The sequence below is a fragment of the Haliotis rufescens genome, unplaced genomic scaffold (assembly GCF_023055435.1).
Source record: "Haliotis rufescens isolate VD_foot unplaced genomic scaffold, xgHalRufe1.0.p SCAF_13, whole genome shotgun sequence".
In the NCBI taxonomy this organism is placed as follows: domain Eukaryota; kingdom Metazoa; phylum Mollusca; class Gastropoda; order Lepetellida; family Haliotidae; genus Haliotis; species Haliotis rufescens.
The window spans coordinates 21,075,940-21,082,505 of NW_025963813.1; positions in this window are offsets into that span (position 1 = coordinate 21,075,940).

The following is a 6,566-nucleotide window of genomic DNA, read 5'->3' on the forward strand; positions in this document are numbered from 1 at the left end:
AACTATTTAACCACCAAATCATGAGTAAGCCAACCGAGACTCCACCCACTACAAGCGCTGTTTTTTCATCGATATGTTGTTGATTTTTAGCCGCAATATGCGGTGACACTTGTGCGTCAGTAGATGTTTGTGCATTAGTAGATGTTTTAGTGATAGTTGGTGTTTGTGGCTTGACTATTCCCTTTTCGCCAGTGATTGTTTGCGTTATTAATTCGACGTTAATATCTGAATTTATACCTGGATTTTGTTGATCGGTAGCGATAACAATTTTATTATTATAGCCTATCACTTGACCGATCTTAAGTTCCATATTACTCGGAGACATGTATAGTCCCGGCGCATAAACGTAGTCCACTTTTGATTGAGCGTACTGTAATGCATCTTGAAAACGCTTTATAGACGATGGTATGTCAACTGGTGAATTAATGGCGTCCTCCACGTTTGAGGCAAACTGTTTTTGCTCATCGAACGCCGTCCCAGTACCGATAATGGACGTTCGTGTTTACGATTGTTCTCCGAGAATTGCCCATACATAAGTTCTTATCGATTCATTAACTCTTTCAAATCCTGGGTTAGTAAAATTATTTTCCGTTTTATCATTAAGAAATTCATTCCAAGCGTCTGTTGTATCGTTTGGATGCACAAACTTTGTTATAATATAAGGAATGCCACTCTCAAAGTTCATACGATCTTCTCTAAACTGTTTACTCGAGAGAGCAAAGCCTGAAGGGATCACACCCTCTTTAATTAAATAATCGCTTTTATCTTTAATAGTTCTTTGTCCATTGTACGGAATACCTAGACCATGGCTAGGTCCTTTAATGCGCCAATCTTTACTCGTAGAAATATTAAATTCATTACAAATACGTTCGAAGGCCCTCTTATTATAATGATTATTTGCGTGATTCCATGCTGCATCCAGCGGTAATGGAGCACTAATTTCTTTAAGTATACGTCTAATCTGATAGTACATGTGAAATAATATAACAGACTTATATAGTTTAAATCCTGGGGCATTAACAGATACGCCAAATCCCGTTGTGGCACACCATATGGCAAAGTTTAACTGATTCTGCCAAAATTGCATCGGACGGTTAAACCAATCGTCCACCATTGTATCGTTAGTTGCCGTGAAACTGTATTTTTCAAAGATATCATGGAATTTAACAGTAAACTCAGCACCAGAGGCAGTTACTATAATCGACTGATTAGTATTGTAAGTTGATTTCATATTTAAGTTATGATATAGTATCATTGTATATTTAATATGTATGTTACACTACCTGGAATAACAAATGGTCAGTCTATTGAACTGCTTCGTACTATCGATAACTCGGATGGACAACTCGAAGTAGCTCTATGCGATGTAACGTATTACCCGCGGTGGACCAATATAAGTGCTGCAAAAGATAATAATAGTATGTATTTATCAAGTGAAAAAAAATCCATTACTATACCTGATGGGTATTACAGCGTATGCTCACTCAATGATGAAATTTTTAAGCCTAATGGAATGAGTCTCACACAAAATGAGTCGAATGGGACAGTGAAATTCGACTCTGGAGAAAAAGGTGCAAATTTTTACTTTAACTTACCAGTTACACTTGGATTTACACTCCCCGCATTTAAAGAAGACATAATAACACATGGAGATATATTACCCAATCTAGTTCCCTATAAAGAGTTGTGTATCCATCTTGATCAAATCAGTACGACGGATAATATTCAACAAGAAAGTCCTTCAACTCTGCTCAGAAGTGTTCCAGTGAAAAATGAAAAATACAATAGTGGTAGAACGGAATCTTTCTCGTCATTACAATATAAAAAATTAAAGCTGGGTATTATTTCAGACCTCAAAATTTCTGTATTAGATGTAAAACACCAACCAGTACATATAGGATACTTAAGTGTAACACTCCATATTAAAAATAATGGTTGATGCATCAGGCCCTGGAACGCTCAGACAATGTAATACAATTGCGCTTTCCGATCTCGGAGACAGAGAAGGATTTGATAAACCCGGTTACAATGGTAAGTTATACGCTTTACACTTACACGATAATGTATACAAGCGAAAAGAAGTCACATTCACGGGTAATCTAGAAGATTTAAGCGATGTCGACTTTAGTAGACATCATTAAAAACACTTCGTATAATATTACTCGCAACGACGATAATAAATGGACTATGGTCGAAGCAAACATCGAGTGGCTACTGAATATCGTCATTACCGCACCTTATGTGATGATGGGTAAGGGCCATAATTTAACTAAGATAATAAATAGTGGCATCGTACTCGCGGCTTATATCCCGTCAAAACGAAAAAGTGTGTTAGTCACTCCCCTGCCAGAAAACCCAGGTCATATGTTATATAGTCGTCCGGCCTTAAAAAATGTTACTTTAAATTTGGTTACTGAATGCGAAGATATTAAAGATAACTTGAGTGCAATACCTAATATTTCTACGCTTATTATTGAAGTCTTGTTCGGAGATGCACCGGAAAATGCCTTCGAAATATTACCAGGTCTATATATTAAATGGCAAAAGAAACACCAACGTCAACGTTGCAGTATTATTCATATCGGAGCATCATCTGTTGCAACCCTCGAGGGGGTCCAAATTATCAAAAGTGACAGTATTTCTCTTACTAAGATATTCTTGCCGTATAATATACATTTGATAAGATTGATGTATAGTCTCAAAACATTTAAGCAAGACCAATTAAAGACTATTATATGATCGTAATATACACTATGAGTTTATATCCAGCGCTCGATGAAGCATTTGAAAAGATGGAAACTGTTGATTGATTTCGATTACATCAAATAAGCGACATAAAACATCGAATAGAGAAGGATAGGGAGTTGAGACTTGGATTGTATAAAAAGTATTGCAGAGCCGTGAATGCTCTGGACGGAGTTGACACCGCTCTTGTAGTATCTGGCATGGGACTCGGTGTAGCGGGTATCGGTTTACTATCAACTATAATCGCCGCGCCTATCGTGCTCGGCATGGAAATAACCGCTGTAGTCTCGGGACTGGTAGGAATAGTGATAAAATTCATTTCTCGTAGGTTACAAAAGAAAGCATTAAAACACGATAGTATTCGGATACTCGCCGAAGCAAAGTTGAACAGCATTGAGGATCATATTTCGACAGCAATGGCCGATTGTAAGATATCCGATGATGAGTTTCGTTTAGTGCTGTCGGAGCTCACCAAATACAACGATATGAAGCAGGAGATTCGATCAAAATCTCATAAGACCAGTGGTATTAGCGAGGATGAGAAAAAAAAGTTCATAGAACAGGGGAGGCAACAAGCGCGTCAATTATTCCGTGCCAAAACCAAAGAACTGGTTGGAGATTAAAAATAGATTGTTTACTATCGTGTGATTACATTTAGACAAATGCTTACATAAATATATATAATAATGGAGAAAGCTATTAAATAGAGAGAATTACCACAAGGTTTTTATTATATCAGTGATGTCAAACCAACCAAATACGGTTATCAATTGTTTCTTATCAATTTACAAAAAGAGTGTAGTTATATAGTCTGGTCTCCTAGTAAAATGAACGAAGAACTTAATAAAAATGTTGAATATCGCTTTATCGATAAAAATAATGAAGAATATTTTTATTACCATTTAGGCTCATCTAAAGCAATGATTGGCCCCAGGTATTGGTGAGCTAGAGCCAATTTAGCTGAATCTTATGACTATCGTTGAATCGCATAGTCATTTTGCCATAAAAAATTCCATCTGTAGTAGCAGTATAGGTATATGAATCCGGCTCCAGTGGAAGTGAGCCAGAACCATCATTACCTATAAAAAATTTGTATCATAGACTCCAGGTGGTGGTGAGCTGGAGTCAATTTAACTCAATCTCATGACTATCATTAAATCGCATAATCATTTTGGCATAAAAAATGCCCCCTGTAGTAGCAGTATAGGTATATGAATCTGGCTCCAGTGGAAGTGAGCCAGAACCATCATTACCTATACTACTTGGTTTAAGGCAGGTTTAAGGCGCATTTAAACAGTATTCCCGTTATATCATGGAGTACAAAAGAAAGAAACGCAACACAAGTGTACACAAATCCCAATTTGAAAATACAATACTTACAAAGTGTATTTACAAACCAAGGAAGTGACTAAATACTAAATTTACAGACAACACAGATGGAGTGGTAGGGGATGTCAGTAACAAAATGTGAAATGTTCAAAGAAAGTGCAAAAGTCTGTCGTCATACAGTCAGTAAATTAAGACATGTTTAGCTTACATTTTATTTATACAATTACATTATATTTGCTAACCTTTTATTTGATTAAACAAGGAGAGAAAGTAGAAATGAAACAAGCTATTTTCATACACACTGAGTTCCGTTATATAAGTAAACTAACTAAAAGCTGATGGTAAACTAAATCAAAACTATATAAACATACCAAGCTAAGCTAAACTTAACAATACCAAACAGAACTAAACTAAACTAAACTTAACACATGACATCACAAAAGAACCTGTAGTTACGTAGACAATGTTGGTACCAACAGGATAATGAGAAGTAGCTGACAAAGAAGTCTACAGTAATACAAAGCTTTGTACACAAACAAAATACGAAATATGTGACGTAAACAAAGTCACAGTTTACAGAACTCAACTGAACTGGCGCCAGGTACAAAGGAAATTTAAAGTTAAATGCTAGATAGCAAAGGATGTAATATTTATACAATGAATTAATACACGATGGGGACTCACATGATCAGAATGTCCATGAATTGAATTGAATGTCCAAGCTGAAGTAGCAATAACCAATACTGGAAAAGTCACAACAAACACACAAAGGTCACTTCAAAGAAATCATCAAAAGTGGATGTTGCTGGCGATCTATGTCGTTCCTTCCATGGCGACTATAGTCCTCACTGGGGGCTCCATTTGTAGCAGGGCAGTGAATGAGTGATAGGCAAACACACGCTACGGGTGAGAGACGTTTATTCCGCCAATGGATTTGTCATATATTTATCTATCTAGGATATAGGATCTACACCCTGAAACATATTAAAGGAATGATAAGTAATATTAACAATATACATAAATGCAGTCATCGACATCACAGTATTACAAACCGTTTTACATTACAAACACATCTTATTCATATATTAGTTGTTATACTGCACAATGATCTGTTAACTGATGTAAGAACCAAATAGAATAATTTAATATATTATATTATCTAAGTGTAAGGTGATTATAAATCTCTTCCAAATACATACATATACATTACGGGTGTGACACACTTTTGTTATTATGTGCCTACCCTGTGGGTGAGACTGGGGTGTCTTCCCGACTAGCGCCGCAACTTATAATTCCGGATATCTGAATAAAACATATACTTTTATAACAATGACTAATACAACCATTTACATACACGTTAAATTATTTCTCCGGATCCCGTATAGTACAGACTGTATATTATACAGAACTGATCACAAAAGCATTTAAAACATAGCCTATTCCATAAAACAACACATACACTCTTCCTCATACATACAAGAATAAAGAGACAGAAAAGTGATATATTAGTAACTACCAAAGCTTACAATTTATAAGTCTTGTTTATCTCATTTACATAAACAGATTGTAACTGAGAATATGATAATGTTAAACACGTTTAGTTAAGTTTAAGTTAAGTTTAATATACTGCAACATTTAACTGCAATAACAACAATACAAGTATACACATACATATTAAACTAACCTGATTTTAGATGATTTCACCTGACAACTTGTCTGTGCAGGAAATGTGTGCAGACTGAGAACATGCAGTGAGACAAAGGGTCAACTTTGAGGGTTAGCTTGGCCAATCTGTTGAGCACGTCATGACTTGGGTTTGTTAAGGCTTACAACATGAAGGACATATTAACTACATTTTATCTAGCTTAACTAGTGATTTATGTTTAAAGTTGAACACTTAAAAGCAGATACTGAAGGTGAATAAAATAAATATGTACAATGTTGTATCTGTCACATTTAAACCATGCGATTAAATATACACACTTTAATTCATCTGGGAAATAGTATGAACGTCGTCACTATAATGACATTCCCAAAGACATACACACGACTATGAATGTCACCAACTGTATGGTTAGGGTAACGAATGAGTCACTCACTGGGAATGAAGGAGCGCGCTGCGACACACGTACTTAGCTGGGTCCCGTCTCTTCATATCCAGCTTTAAGTGCCGATACAGGCCAAAGAGACGCTCGATCGGAACTCCTCCGAATAGAGGGGTAAACACTATAAGTTGTAGCGGATCACCAGAGGTACATGGGGTGTTATGCGTTCCTCGTTAGGTTGTTTTTTTCACTCCCCTGCGTCCCTCGTTAGTGACCCTGCCACAACGAATTTATCTTACCGATATGTTTTAATAAAATTATGATTTTGCAAAGGAACTAAAACAAATTCAAAATTGATGGAAAACAGCTGTTCGATTGAACGGAGGTTCGCCTGTTCCATGTCACGGGATTTGCATTGACTAGGAAAAAGAGTGCGGCTTACAAGGG